At 42.0% G+C, this 16,348-nt stretch overlaps 1 protein-coding gene across 9 annotated transcripts in view; it reads left to right on the top strand.

The window, feature by feature from the left end:
- The window catches only part of ATF1 (activating transcription factor 1), a 66,732-nt gene that overhangs the window by 24,026 nt on the left and 26,358 nt on the right, over positions 1–16,348 (top strand). For 2 of the 9 annotated variants that reach the window (XM_036298096.1, XM_036298094.1), the window contains exon 1: positions 15,381–15,399. The exons of 6 other annotated variants lie outside the window; for them this stretch is intronic. The gene's annotated coding sequence lies outside the window, so the exon portion shown is untranslated. Of the gene's footprint in view, positions 1–15,350; positions 15,400–16,348 lie in introns of those variants that run through there. One more of the 9 variants, XM_036298097.1, reaches the window with a different exon arrangement.

Below are 16,348 nucleotides of genomic sequence, written 5' to 3'. Positions count from 1 at the left end.
TTGTCCAGGGATATGCTAAGAATGTGTTTGTGTGCAACAGAGCTTTTGGTAATCGTTTCTTACCTGGAAATTCTCCATCTAATGTCTTGGATATTCTTGGTCATCTGGGTTTTACTTTTTGGTAAAGACAGATCCTCCTGTAGAGTGATTTAGAAATCTAGGTGAATTTATTTGGATGTTTCCAGCAAGATGGTATAGGGAAGTAGAAGAATAATTTTTCTTTATTTGCTTAACAAGGTCTTTCACAGCGCCCAAAGTTTTAAATTTTGATTAGGTCCAAATTATCAGTTTTTCCTTTTATGGATTGTGCTTTTGGTATCTCAGAACTCTTTGCCTAGTCCTATATTTCAAAGATTCTTTTCTCCTATTTTTTTCCTGAAAGTTCTATATTTTACATTTAAGTCCATGATTCATTTTAAGTTATTTTTTAAAAATATTTTTATTGATTTCAGATAGGAAGGGAGAAAGAGATAGAAACATCTATAATAATAAAAGCATAATATAAAAATTGACCGAATGGCTGAACAGCGGAACGACCATCCGGATGTCCTTCTGGACAACTTTCCGGACAAAGCTGGGGCTGCGAGAGCCAAGGCAGCCAGGGCTGGGAAGGCCTACACTTGCACGAATTTTGCATAGGGCCTCTAGTCAATGATGAGAGGGAATCATCGATTGACTGCCTCCTGCATGTCCCCTGTTGGGGATCGAGCCCACAACCCGAGCATGTGCCCTTGACCGGAATCAAACCTGGGACCCTTCGGTCCACAGGCTGACACTCTCTCCACTGAGCCAGCAGCGGCACGGTGCATGAATTAGTGCACGGGTGGGGTCCAGCAGGCCCACCCCGATCTGGGCCTTTTGGGCTGGCCAGGGGGAGGGGCCACAGGCAGTTGGCCAGCAGGCCCCGCCCTCTGGTCAAACTCCCGTGGAACTCTTGGTTGAGAGGACAATTTGCATATTAGCCTTTTATTATATAGGATTATGTTTTATTGATTTTGTACTTTATTTGTTGTTAGTATTTAGAAAGGCAATTGATTTTTGTTTATTGATCTTGTACCTTGCACATTGCTGAACTCATTCTAGAAGAGATGTTTTGTTTTGTTTTTACTATTCTATGGGATTTTCTATATAGACTGTCATGTCACCTGAAAATAGTTTTATTTTGTCTTTTCTAATCTGTATGCATGTTATATATTTTTTCTTTGTTTTTTAATTAAATCTTTATTGTTCAGATTATTACATTTGTTTCTCTTTTTTCCCCCCACAGCTCCCCTCCTCCCAGTTCCCACCCCACCCTCCGCCCTCATTCCCCACCCACTGTCCTCATCCATAGGTGCACGATTTTGGTCCAGTCTCTTCCCGCATCTCCCACACCCCTTTCCCCCCCAAGAATAGTCAGTCCATTCCCTTTCTCTGTCCCTGATTCTGTTATAATCACCAGTTCATTCTGTTCATCAGATTATTTATTCACTTGATTCTTAGATTCACTTGTCGATAGATGCATATTTGTTGTTCATAATTTGTATCTTTACCTTTTTCTTCTTCTTCCTCTTTTTTTTTTTTAAATATATTTTATTGATTTTTTACAGAGAGGAAGGGAGAGAGATAGAGAGTTAGAAACATCGATGAGAGAGAAACATCGATCAGCTGCCTCCTGCACATCTCCTACTGGGGATATGCCCGCAACCCAGGTACATGCCCTTGACCAGAATCGAACCTGGGACCTTTCAGTCTGCAGGCCGATGCTCTATCCACTGAGCCAAACCGGTTTTGGCTCTTCCTCTTCTTAAAGGATACCTTTCAGCATTTCATATAATACTGGTTTGGTTCCGATGAACTCCTTTAGCTTTTCCTTATCTGTGAAGCTCTTTATCTGACCTTCAATTCTGAATGACAGCTTTGCTGGATAAAGTAATCTTGGTTGTAGGTTCTTGGCATTCATCACTTTGAATATTTCTTGCCACTCCCTTCTGGCCTGCAAAGTTTCTGTTGAGAAATCAGCTGACAGTCGTATGGGTATTCCCTTGTAGGTAACTGAGTTTCTTTCTCTTGCTGCTTTTAAGATTCTCTCTTTGTCTTTTGCTCTTGGCATTTTAATTATGATGTGTCTTGGTGTGGTCCTCTTTGGATTCCTTTTGTTTGGGGTTCTCCGCGCTTCTTGGACCTGTAAGTCCATTTCTTTCACCAGGTGGGGGAAGTTTTCTGTCATTATTTCTTCAAATAGGTTTTCAATATCTTGCTCTCTCTCATCTTCTGGCACCCCTATAATTCTGATGTTGGTACGCTTGAAGCTGTCCCAGAGGCTCCTAACACTATCTTCGTATTTTTGGATTCTTTTTTCATTTTGCTTTTCCGGTTGGGTGTTTTTTTGCTTCTTCGCATTTGAAATCTTTGACTTGATTCTTGCGCTCCTCTGGTCTGCTGTTGAGAGTCTGTATAGTATTCTTTATTTCAGTCAGTGTATGCTTAATTTCTAGTTGGTTCTTTATCACAACATCGAGGGTCTCATTAGATTTCTTGTAGATCTCATTAAGTTTATCGGCGCTTCTAGACAGTTCTTCAGAGACCTTAAAAGTGTGGTTTTGAGCTCTGTGTCCTCCAATTCTGACATTTGTGTCCTGTTTGTCTCCGCATTTTTTATGCTTTCTTGGTGCACCCCCTAGTGGTCTTTGTGCGCAGTCTTGTTTTAGTTAAGTCGATTGTTGTAGGTAATACTGGGGGGAATTTGACCTCCAAGCCAACTGGCTGTGAGAATCAGCTGTGTCTGCAGTGGGAGAACTTCTGTCCTCTAGGGAGGTGCTAATCTAGCCTTTGCCTGAGGCTATCTGGCAAATGCCTCTGCAGGGCTTGGGCGGGGCGGGTCCCAGGGGATCCACAGGGCGGGCGGAGCGAGCAGTTATGGCTGCTCTCAGTCTTGCCCTCAGAGGCTTTGCTTCTCAATGTCCCGGTAATCGCTGCAAGCCCCTCAGAGAGAAAGCTGCCTTTGAGTGCCGAAGCCAGACAGTCCCGCTTCTCCCGTTTGAGTCTGGGTCCCTAGAGACTCGCCTGAATCTGGAGCTCAGAGCCTGAGACTCCCTCCCGATTGCAACAGACAACCGCGCCCTCAGCCGCCAGCCCGCTCCGCATGCACTCCGCACCTTAGTATTTTACTTCAGCACTGCGCCTCCTCTGAGTCTCGGTATGTTTTTCTCTTTCCTCCTAGTTGTAGAACTTCCACTCAGCCAGCCTTCCTGTGGTTCTGGATGATGTCCGTTCCGTGTTTTAGTTGTATTTTTGAAGTGGTTGTTCGAGGCAGCAAACTCCAGCATTAACCTATGCCGCCATCTTGGTTTCTCCATATTTTTTTTCTTGCCTTACTGTGCTGGCCAGAACTCTGTTGAATAGAGTTGTAAGAATAGATATCTTTTATTTTTTTCTAATTTTAAAGGAAAAGCATTCATTCTTTTATCATTAAGTCTGATGTTAACTATTTTTTTATGCAGTCTTTTTAAAATTTTATTTTAGAGAGAGAAAGGGAGAGAGAGAGACACACAGACAGACATCAATGAGCGGGAAACTGAACAGCCACCCCCTGCTGGGGATTGAGTCCACAACGTGAGCATGTGGTCTGACTAGAAATCAAACGAGCCACCTCTCCGTGCATGGGACAGTGTTCAACCAACTGAGCCACACCAGCCAGGGTTATGGTAGGTTTTTTTTTAAATATATTTTTTTTATTGATTTTTTACAGAGAGGAAGGGAGAGAGATAGAGAGTTAGAAACATCGATGGGAGAGAAACATCGATCAGCCGCCTCCTGCACATCTCCCACTGGGGATGTGCCCACAACCCAGGTACATGCCCTTGACCGGAATCGAACCTGGGACCCTTCAGTCCGAAGGCCGACGCTCCATCCACTGAGCCAAACTGGTTTCGGCAGGTTTTTTTTTAATAGATGCTCTTTGTGAGTGTGTGTAAGTTCCCTTCTATTCCTAATTTTACAAGAGTTTTTTTCATGAAATGATGTTATATTTGTCAGATGTTTTTTCTGCATCAATTGTTGTCATTGTATGATTTTTTTTCTTTGACCTGTTAATGTGGATTACATTGGTTGATTTTCAGATGTTAAACCAACCTTACATACCTGAAATAGCACTTGGTTATGGTGTTACATTCTTTTTATATGTGCTGGATTCTGTTTGCTAATATTTTGTTGAGGATTATTGCATCTGCATTCATAAGAAATATGGTGGTCTATGGTTCTCTTATTTTCTAATGTCATTGGCCTCATAAAATGAGCTAGAAAATATTCCTTTATCTTTTCTAGAAAAGATTATACAAAGTCATTTTTCTACTGAAAATGTTTGGTAAAGCTCTCCAGTGAAACTCAGGCCTGGAAGTTTTTTTGAAAGGGTTATTCAGGCTATTACATCTTACTTAAGTTTTGGCAGTTTGTGGTTTTCAAGAAGTTGATGCATTTCTTCTGTGTCAAATTTATAAATATAGTTTTCCCTTGTTTCCCATTTAATGACTGTGGGACTTATATTGATATGATATTCCCTGTTTCTTTATTTTTTTAAACCTCACCCAAGGATATTTTTTCCCTTGATGTAGAGAGCGTGCAAGGAAGGGGAGGGAGAGAGAGAAAGAAACATCGATGTGAGAAAGATACATGGATTGGTTGCCTCCCAACAAGAGTGAGGGATTGAACCTGCAACTCATTGTGAACCAAATCTGTGACCCTTCTGTGCTCAGGTCAATGCTCTAACCACTGAGCGATGTCAGCCAGGGCTTCCCTTTTTCTTTTTTATATTGGTGATTTGTGTCTTCTCTTTTTTCTCTTTGTCAGTATTGCCAGAAGAGGTTTATAGATTTTTTTTTAAATAATTAAATCTTTATTGTTCAGATTATTACAGTTGTTTCTCTTTTCTCCCCCCATAGCTCCCCTCCACCTGGTTCCCACTCCACCCTCTGCCCTCACCCCTACCCCCCACTGTCCTCATCCATAGGTGCACGATTTTTGTCCAGTCTCTTCCCACATCCCCTCCCCTTTCCCCCCAAGAATAGTCAGTCCACTCCCTTTCTATGCCCCTGATTCTCTTATAATCACTAGTTTATTCTGTTCATCAGATTATTTATTCACTTGATTTTTAGATTCACTTGTTGATAGATGTATATTCGTTGTTCATAATTTGTATCTTCACCTTTTTCTTCTTCCTCTTTTTTTTTTTTAATATATTTTATTGAGTTTTTACAGAGAGGAAGGGAGAGAGATAGAGAGTTAGAAACATCGATGAGAGAGAAACATCGATCAGCTGCCTCCTGCACATCTCCCACTGGGGATATGCCCGCAACCCAGGTACATGCCCCTGACCGGAATCGAACATGGGATCTTTCAGTCCACAGGCCGACGCTCTATCCACTGAGCCAAACCGGTTTCGGCGTCCTCTTCTTAAAGGATACCTTTCAGCATTTCATATAATACTGGTTTGGTGATGATGAACTCCTTTAGCTTTTCCTTTATCTGTGAAGCTCTTTATCTGACCTTCAATTTTGAATGACAACTTTGCTGGATAAAGTAATCTTGGTTGTAGGTTCTTGGCATTCATCACTTTGAATATTTCTTGCTGCTCCCTTCTGGCCTGCAAAGTTTCTGTTGAGAAATCAGCTGACAGTCATATGGGTACTCCCTTGTAGGTAACTGAGTTTCTTTCTCTTGCTGCTTTTAAGATTCTCTCTTTGTTTTTTGCTCTTGGCATTTTAATTATGATGTGTCTTGGTGTGGTCCTCTTTGGATTCCTTTTGTTTGGGGTTCTCTGTGCTTCCTGGACTTGTAAGTCTATTTCTTTCACCAGGTAGGGGAAGTTTTCTGTCATTATTTCTTCAAATAGGTTTTCAATATCTTGCCCTCTCTCTTCTTCTGGCACCCCTATAATTCGGATGTTGGTTTGCTTGAAGCTGTCCCAGAGGCTCCTTACACTATTTTCATATTTTTGGATTCTTTTCGTTTTGCTTTGCTGGTTGGGTGATTTTGCTTCTTCGAATTTCAAATCTTTGACTTGATTCTTGCGATCCTCTAGTCTGCTGTTGGAACTCTGCATAATATTCTTTATTTCAGTCAGTGTATGCTTAATTTCTAGTTGGTCCTTTTTCATACCCTCGATGGTCTCACTAGATTTCTTGAGGATCTCACTACTTTTATCGGCGGTCTCACCTGTCTATTTGAGGGTCTTACTAAATTTGTCGGTAGTTTCTAGAAAGTTCTTGAAAAACCTTAAAAGTGTGGTTTTGAACTCTATATCCAGTAGTTTGCTTTCCTCCATTTCTGTCATTTGTGTCCTGTTTCTTTGTCTCCGCAATTTGGCTGCTTCCCTGTGTTGATAGAGTGGCTTTGTGTGCTAGATGTCCCTTAGGGCCCAGTGGCTCAGTCTCCCCAATTACCTGAGGTGGACACTCTTGGTGCACCCCCTTGTGGGCTTTGTGCACAGTCTTGTTGTAATTAAGCCTTGATTGTTGTAGGTATCACTGGGAGGAATTGACCTCCAGGCCAGTTGGCAGTGAGAATCAGCTGTGTCTGCAGTGGGAGAACTTCTATGCTGAAGACACCCTACTGGGGCAAGACTTGCTTCAATAGGGCTTTGGTGCTCACTGAGTCTGCCCTTTGAGTGTGTCCCTTATGGATCTGAGGAGTTGTAATCTGGATGGTCCCACTCTGACCACTGGGTACACTGGCTCTTGGATCTAAGGAGGTGCTAATTTAGCCTCTGCCTGAGGCTACCCAGCAGGAGCTACAAAGAGATCTGCAGATTCCCCTTCCTTGTTTGGGGTTTGGAGGTGCCCAGATGAGGCCCAGCTGTGAAGCAATGCAGGCTTTTGTGGGGCCTTGGGCCTTCTCTTGAAAGTTCTGGGTCTGTCTGGCCCAGCTTCAGTTTGTTAGGTAATTTTCAGATTGCAAAGAGCCAGGGCATTCATATGCAAAAGCCTGGGTGGTGCAGGGTCTCAGGGGGATCAACAGGGCGGAGCAAGCAGCTATGGCTGCTCCTCAGCCCTGCCCTAAGGGGTCGCGTGTCTCAGTGTCCGGGTAATCGCTGCAAGCACCTCTGAGAGAAAGCGCCCTCAAGTTCTGAGTTCTGCCCGCTGCCAGACAATCCAGTTTCTCCCCGTATGAGTCTGGGTCCCCAGAGACTCCCTGGAACCAGAGTTCAGAGCAGTCGGGAGCTTGTGACTCCCTTCCGATTCAAAAAGTTCAAAAAGACAGCTGCGTCCTCAGGTGCCAGCCCCTTTCCGCGCGTGCTCGAGCCTCTGTACCTCTGCACTTTACTTGCGCAGCTCCTCTGAGTCTCAGTGTGCTTTTCTCTCTCCTTCTAGTTGTAGAATTTCCACTCAGCCAGCCTTCCTGTGGCTCTGGATGATGTCCGTTTTGTCTTTTCGTTGTATTTTTGAAGTTGTTGTGGGAGGCAGCAATTTCCGGTGTTTACCTATGCCGCCATCTTGGTTTCCTCAGAGGTTTATAGATTTTAATGATTGTTCCCTAAAGAACTAGCTTTTTGTTTTATTGGTTTTTCTATTGTTTTCTAGTTTTTAATTTTTTTTATTTCTACTCTTATAATTTTTATTCCCCTCTGCTCACTTTGGATTTATTTTATCTTTTTCTAGTTTCTTTTTTAAAAAAATATGTTTTTACTAATTTTTAGAGAGAGAGGAAGGGAAACATTAATCTGCTGCTGCCTCCTGCATGCCCCCTACTGGGGATTGAGCCCGCAGCCCAGGCATGTGTCCTGACCGGGAATCAAACCAGTGACCTCTCGGTTCATGGGACGATACTCATCTAACTGAGTCACACCAGCCAGGGCAAGACTACTACTTTTTTCTTGATTATCCTAATTATAGCATGCCTACGTAGTAAAGTCTGAAAGTAATGAATATTTTAGTCTCCTCTCAGATGATCCAGTGATCTTAGAACTTCCTAACTTATTATCATTGTTAGGACTTAATTTTATCTTTTTACCTTTTAATCCCATAAAACATCATATTTATCTTATTTAGTCAGCATTGCTTTCCCCCACCCGCACATATTTATCACGTTTGTTGCTCTTCATTCCTAAGCTTCTTTACTTTTACAACTTCCATTATGTTATGTTTAGGTATGGAAGTTTTTTTTTATTCCACATGGGCGTTATTAGGCTTCTTGAATCTATGAATTGGTGTCTATCATTATTTCTATAACATTTTCAGCCATTATCTCTTCAAATTTTGCCCCTGATCCACTCTTTGTCCTTCTCACTTTATCTTCTATCTCTTAACCCATCATATGTTTTCCATCTATTTGTCTGCCTGGGAGATAATTTCTTCTTACCTGTCACCCAGCTCATTAATTCTCCCATTGGCTTTGTCTAAACTGCTGGTATATCTGAACAATAGGTTTTTTTAAATTTCAAGTATTTTATCATTATTTATAGAACATCTGTTTGGTTCTTTTTCATATCTATTATAGTTTTCTGTTTCCTGAAGATATTTTAAAGTTTGTCTTAAAATAAGAGAATCTACTGGGGGTTTTTTGAACACAGTAAGCATAATCCAAAAAATAAAACCCTAATATGGAAATTGACTGAAGAGCAGAATGACCGGTTGCTATGATGCACACTGACCACAAGGGGCAGACGCTCAATGCAGGAGCTGCCTCTGGTAGGGGCAGCTCCTGCATTGAGCATCTGCCCCCTGAGAGGGAGGGAGGCGACTGGTGGCAGCAGCGAAGAGTGGGGCCAACCAGCAGGCGGCGCCAGGCCATCAGCCAAGGTGGGTGCCAGTGGGAGCCCCCCGATCGCCCTGCCCCCCGGTCGCCCCACAGCGGGCCCTGATCACCAGCCAGTCCTAGGGATCCTACCCTATATATTGCGAACAGTCTCTTAGATTTAAAAATTAAAACCTGGCAAGGTAGCATGAGGGGGGGCAGGGTAGGGCGGGGATGTTGGGGGTTAATGGGAAATGAGGACACATTTGTAATACCTTAACCAATAAAGAAATTTAAAAAATAAATAAATAAATAAAACCTGGCAAGGCTACTCTAACACTGAAAAAACAGGATGATGCAGTGATGACATGCATGGACTCTGGCTTGCACATTTTGTGGTCAGCCCTGATTCTGACACTTATAACTGTGTGACAAAGCCAATTACTTAACTTCTCTCTGCTTCAGTTTTTCCACCCATAAGATGGAGAAAATGGTACTACTGCCTCAGAAGGATTGTGTTACGTACTACTTTTTATAATCAGGGCAAAAAAATGTAGCTGCCCATACAACAGCAAGATGCCTTTCACCTGTATGAAAAGTATGGTCACTGGTGCACGCAGTGTCCTGAATTGTGAGAGGGATGTCCGACTGCCAGTTTAGACCCGACATCCCCCAAGGGGTCCTGGATTGCGAGAGGATGCAGGCCGGGCTGAAGGGCCCCCCCAACCCCCCTCCCCACATGAAATTCATGCACTGAGCCTCTAGTTGTTCTTTAATCTGTTTGATGATGTCAATATCTAAAATCACTAGGGTCTGATTCTGCTATCTATTATTTTTGCTTCATGCTCAGGTGCCTTCTGTGACTGGGTATTTTTTATTCTTTAACTGTCCATTAATCTTGAAATATTGAAAGGGAGTTCTTTGTGGCCAAGGACGAGAGTGCCTTTCTCCCAGAAGAATTTACTATTCCTCATACCTGAGGAACTATTTTAGGGTTTGAGGCTTTTGTCTTTTTGGTCCATAGTGATGTTAACTTGGGCTGTAAATCTGCTGGAGAGCTAGTTAAATCTTCTTCAATCCTTCCCTCCCCCACACCCACACAACTTTCCTTCTGTTACCTTACTCTGAGTGCGTGGCCCTTTGGAAGTTCCAGTTTAATAGGGATCTCCTATCTAACTAGAGCAGTGGTTCTCAACCTTCTGGCCCTTTAAATACAGTTCCTCATGTTGTGACCCAACCATAAAATGATTTTCGTTGCTACTTCATAACTGTAATGTTGCTACTGTTATGAATCGTAATGTAAATATCTGATATGCAGAATGGTCTTAGGTGACCCCTGTGAAAGGGTTGTTCGACCGCCAAAGGGGTCGCGACCCACAGGTTGAGAACTGCTGATCTAGAGAAAACCCTGGTCTTTGGGTCCCTCTCTCTTTTGAGAACAATTCAGGTCTGCCTTGATAAGTGATTCTGTTTACTTTACTTGTTTTTGCTCTAGCTCAGATTTTGGCCTGGAAATTTAGAATAGAGTCTTTAGAATATAAGTGAAGCACAGGACAGAGAAGTGTCAAGAAATGTCAAGTGTCTGAGACTTGACCCTGCAAGCTAATAAGCTAGATTGCCTCTCATGGATGCTGGCAGAAGACATGAGAATCCTGGTTCAGAGAAAATTGACTTTATAACTTGTTGCACAGCAAACAGCATGAGCTTCATGTTTGCTCCGTTCCCCTTTCCTTCCCAGTTCCATGGGGTAATGCAGAGTGGTTCAGATGCTGTACTTGGAGTGGGTTTGTATCATTGCTGAGTGGGACTCCAAGCTTAGGAGACACCAAACTTTTAAAGAGAGCTGTTAGCAAACCTGTCCAACCTTTATCCTCAAAGAAGACTTACCTTTATTATTCTGGAAAGCAAACAAATTTGCCCTTTGCCTTGAAAGGAAATCTAATTTGTCACCCAAAGTTGTTCACCATGTCAACATCCTTGAAAAGATAGTCCAGAACAAAAGTTGTCAGTGCCTCTTCTCAGAATATTCACAGAAACATCCTTAGAGAATTGTCTTTCAACCAGAAGGATGTAACAATATATCTCCTTTTTGTCCCACCCTCTCCCTGTTTCTGTCTTCCCAACATTTTTTTTCTAGATGACAGCAAACTAGATGATTTTATTCTTTTACTTTTGCCATACATATTCCCCTTCTTTTTGCACACACACACACCCTCCCATACACTCTCGCATAGATTTGTTTGGTGTGAAATTTTGCTTTTCAGACAGGTTTTTAAGAACAAATAAATGCCATATGTTAAGATGTGTGTACAGAAACAGTATACTTAAAACTTTTTAATTAGTATCTTTGTGATTGGCATAGAAGGCAGTAACTATGGCTGTTATCTGGGTTTTTTGTTTGTTTTTTATCTTGAAGGCCTGTCATAGCACCTGGCCTGTAGGTAACATTTATTGAGTTTTATTATCTGTTTAATCCAGAATCTTAGTCCTCATATTCAAAATATAATAGTGCCTAGATTTGCTTATCTAATCTATCCCCACTCCAGTACTCTAGAGTAGTAGTTCTCAAAACATGGTATACATTCCCCATCATTGGTGGTATTCCAGATCTCTTTAGATAATGATAGATGGATGCATATTTCTATTTTATTGTGTTGAATTCAAAGACATTATATCTCTTATTTGAAAGTTGGGAAATTGGCTGAAACAAGATGGATTGTCAACAATGAGAAAATTTAGAGAGAGAAAACATTTCTCCCTGGTCATGCTGGCCTGAGGAATCTGGGAAGGTTGACATTATCTCCTGCGCCTTACCCCTTATTGTTGGTTGGTTGGCTGGAAATAAGAAAATTGGTCAGATGTACTGAAGTGAGGAAATACAGAATTCAATTTAGAAAAGTCAAAGATATACCCAGAATAAATGATAGGAATAACTCCACGAAATTATAATGTCCAAAATTGGGAGATATTTCTTTAATTCAATGCTTTATTTAGGATCTAATGTGCCAGTTGGGATAACAACCGGACTGAGAATACAGTGTGGAGCAAAAAGAGGCAAGTTCCTCATTCATGGCACTTGCTGTTAGTGGAGGAGACAGGACATAGGCCAGATATTCACCAAGATGCGAAACTAACTATGAGAAGTGCTACAAAGGATTGTACATAGAATACATAGGATAGAATGAGAGACTATAACAGGGAATTTGACCTGTTGGGAATAAGACAGCCTTGCTAAGGAAGTTATGCTTGAGTTGTGATCTGAAGGATAAGTAGTTGCTAACTTTCCAGGAAGTAAGGGAAGACCTTTCTTGGCATGTGAGGGAATATCTATGCCAAAACCTTGTGGTGGGAAAGAGCATGAAAAGTAGAAGGGACTATCACTCTCTACTGTGGGCAGAACTAAGGGAACATGGTTTCAGATGAAGCAGGAGATAGGAAGCAGTCATTCTATGCAGGGATTTGTGTAAACCAGGGTAAGAGTTTTTAGATTATTGGTTTTAAAATTAAAAAAGTAATATTTAATAAAAACATTTTTCCTCTCATTTTTATAGTTAACCATGTAGTTATGGCAAGTGGTACTGGTTTTTATAGTAAAATAAGGCTTTCTTTTTTAAAAAATATATATTTTAATTGATTTTTTACAGAGAGGAAGGGAGAGGGATAGAGTTAGAAACATCGATGAGAGAGAAACATCGATCAGCTGCCTCCTGCACACCTCCTCCTGGGGATGTGCCCGCAACCAAGGTACATGCCTTTGACCGGAATCGAACCTGGGACCCTTCAGTCCGCAAGCCAACGCTCTATCCACTGAGCCAAACCAGTTAGGGCTAAGGCTTTCTTTTTAAGTACTTTTGAGTTTACTAATAAGTGAATAATTGTATAGGAGATAATATGGTTTTGTGATTCTCCTAAAAGCATGCTGTTGAGTATGAATTTTTTTAAAATTTTATTTCAGAGAGAGGAAGGGGGAGAGATTATAACATCAATGATGAGAATCACTGATGCCTCCTGCACGCCCCCTACTGGGGATTGAGCCCGCAACCTGGGCATGTAACCTTGACTGGAATCAAGCCTGGGATCCTTCAGTCTGCAGGCTGACACCCTATCCATTGAGCAAAACCAGCTAGGGCGAGTGTGAATTCTTTACTATAGTACATTTTAAGGGTTTATTATGTGTAATTCCTGGATGTCCAAGGGTCATTTGAATCTTTTTCTTTTTTTAGTCCTCACCTAAGGATATGTTTATTGATTTTAGAGAGAGAGAGGAAGAGAAACATACATCAGTTACCTCCCATATGTCCCCTGACTGGGGATTGAACCTATAACCTAGATATGTGGTCAGTTGGTTGGAGTATCGTCCCATACACCAAAAGGTTGCAGGTTCATTCCCTGTCAGGGCATGTAGGGGAGGCAACTGATTATCTGTCTGTCTGTCTGTCTGTCTATCTATCTATCTATCTATCTATCTTCTCTCTCCCTCCCAACTTCCCTCCCTCTAAAAAAATAAATTATTATTTTTTCTTTTTTTTAAAAAAAATATATATTTTAATGATTTTTTCCAGAGAGGAAGGGAGAGAGATAGAGAGTTAGAAACATTGATGAGAGAGAAACATCGATCAGCTGCCTCCTGCACATCCCCTACTGGGGATGTGCCCGCAACCCAGGTACGTGCCCTTGACCGGAATCGAACCTGGGACCTTTCAGTCCACAGGCCGACGCTCTATCCACTGAGCCAAACCGGTTTTGGCAAATTTTTAATTAAATAAAATTTAAAATCAGTCCCTCAGCCACACTAGCTACATTTAAAATGCTTGATACTCACATGTGGCTATTGACTACCATATTGGATAGTTCGGACATAGTTTCATCATTGCAGAAAGCTCGGTTAGTGCTGAAAAGTGATGAGTGGAGGCAGTCATCTGTGTTTCGTGCTCCTTTGAGAGAAATCTCAGGATTTAGATGATCAACTTTGAGAGTGAGGGTAGGAAGACACCAGGCTTTGGGAGCCTGAGTAATGAGCATTTTGTATTTTTGAGGTTAGAACAGTGGTAAGGGGGAAGGATAACTGCAAGCTAAAATAAAATTTGGTGCTTTTTTCCCCCTTTCTGCCTGCCAGACGCATAGTCTGCACAAAAATCACTAAGACTGCCAGAAACCTGGAGAAATTATTGCTTTTATTCTTTTAGAAATGTAAATTAATCCCATTAAGGTTTTCCCCATTAGTTTAGTGAGTGGCTTCAGTTGGAGTCTGAAAGGTAAGGGGACTCTTGTTTGTTGTTCTTTCATTGTTGTTTTTCTTTGTTGTTTTATTTTGTTTTTAGATTTGGACCCTTAAGATTTGTGAATTCTGTTTATTTTTACCCTTTGGTTTCTGTAGCCCCCTATGGAGTACTATCAAAGCGAAACAAAGCTGGACACTTGTTAAAGACAGCAAGATGGATTTCATTCAGATTAGTGTAGTAGGGAAGAAAGACTCCATTATAAATTGAGCTCAACTTTGCTGAATCAAAAGGTGGGAGCCTTTTTAAACACTGGAGTGTGCTAGGTGTTAGGTAGGGAAGTTGGTCTTTGTGATGAAGGCATCTGTTTTACTAATTGGTGCTTATCAAAGTTAGACTCCTACTCTCCCACAGAGACAGGGAGACAAGAGCCCTATCCTTCCTGGTGATTACATTTCAAGGGATTGTCCCGAAATCCTTGAGAAAGACATATCTGGGTTGCAGAAGGATTTCCTGTTAAGGATCAGAGAAAGGATTTATAACTGCAAGTTTTCTAAAGTAAATGGTCTAAGGAAAATCAGGTCAAGGGCCTATAGTCAGGTTTTGGCTAAAACAAACAGTAAATTCTTTTGCAGCATTGAACTTTCTTGGGCCTGCATTTTAAAGGGCTGGTGGTCATCCTAGGGACATGACCTTGAGCTTATAGACATTGTGCTAGAATTTGGTCATGTCCTTATTGTGTGTGTTGGGGTAGGATGGATTCATTTGTGCTGAGAACTTGCATTTCTCAGTAGCTAGGTAAAATTTTATATTCAGAATTTCATGACTTGGGCATTTTGGGGTAATGATAGACTGGAATTTAATCCAATCCTGGGAAGGGGAAAAGGTCTTTAATGAAAGAGATAAGGCTTGAAAACCTATTTGAAGAAATAATGACAGAAAACTTCCCCCACCTGGTGAAAGAAATGGACTTACAGGTCCAAGAAGCGCGGAGAACCCCAAACAAAAGGAATCCAAAGAGGACCACACCAAGACACATCATCATTAAAATGCCAAGAGCAAAAGATAAAGAGAGAATCTTAAAAACAGCAAGAGAAAGAAACTCAGTTACCTACAAGGGAATACCCATACGACTGTCAGCTGATTTCTCAACAGAAACTTTGCAGGCCAGAAGGGAGTGGCAAGAAATATTCAAAGTGATGAATACCAAGAACCTACAACCAAGATTACTTTATCCAGCAAAGCTATCATTCAGAATTGAAGGTCAGATAAAGAGCTTCACAGATAAGGAAAAGCTAAAGGAGTTCATCACCACCAAACCAGGATTATATGAAATGCTGAAAGGTATCCTTGAGGAAGAGGAAGAGGAAGAAAAAGGTAAAGATACAAATTATGAACAACAAACATGCATCTATCAACAAGTGAATCTAAGAATCAAGTGAATAGATAATCTGATGAACAGAATGAACTGGTGATTATTTTAGAATCAGGGACATAGAAAGGGAATGGACTGACTATTCTTGGTGGGGAAAGGGGTGTGGGAGATGCGGGAAGAGACTGGACCAAAATCGTGCACCTATGGATGAGGACAGTGGGTGGGGAGTGAGGGCGGAGGGTGGGGCGGGAACTGGGAGGAGAGGAGTTATGGGGGGGAAAAAGAGGAACAAATGTAATAATCTGAACAATAAAGATTTAATTAAAAAAAAAATTGTAGTAGGCAGTTAGACAGACATGAGCAGAGTAGGGAAGATTGGCCAGGTGTAGAAGGACAGAAGGTCACCAGAGCGAAAAGCTGGGTGCCTAGCAACGGACAAATGACCTCACCCCCTGACCTTTCCTGTCACTGACCTTTCATATCACTATCACGCTGTAGACTCTTGTGAAGGCCAAACAAGGCGGCTAGAGATTAGCCCCGTATAAGTCCTTGCAGGCCTCTCCCTAAGCAGTAAGCCCCCAGGACAATGAGGTTCTGACCTGCATCAAATAATCTTAGGAGCAAAGCCTCGAGATAGCATTTTGGTCAAACTAGAGAGAGCATCACTGTGATTCACCTCCAGGCCCAGGAATGCCGCAAGGCCAGGCAGGGTGATGCATGGCTGACATCAGGACCAGCTAGGTGACTGGCGACCCTTCCCTAGTGCAAGCAAATCAGTAGAAACCGTGACCCTGAAAGGACAGACCTGGAAAACTGATGAATATTCTGTTGGAATCCCTCCCCGGGACCTCCCCTAAGATCCCCACCTTTAGAGAGCAGATAAAAACCCTCAAGACTGAGGATCCAGCTCTCTCTCTCTCTCTCCCTCTCTCTCTCTCTCTCCCTCCCTCTCTCCCTCCTTTTTCTCCTCCCTCTCCTCCCTCTCTCTCCTCCCTCTCTTTCCTCCATCTCTCTCCCCTCTCTCTCTCTTTTTCTCTCCTCCTCC

The sequence above is a fragment of the Myotis myotis genome, unplaced genomic scaffold (genome assembly GCF_014108235.1).
Source record: "Myotis myotis isolate mMyoMyo1 unplaced genomic scaffold, mMyoMyo1.p scaffold_m19_p_3, whole genome shotgun sequence".
Lineage (NCBI taxonomy): Eukaryota > Metazoa > Chordata > Mammalia > Chiroptera > Vespertilionidae > Myotis > Myotis myotis.
Note: the sequence above shows the minus strand (reverse complement) of the source record. Positions and strands in the feature narration are given on the sequence as shown.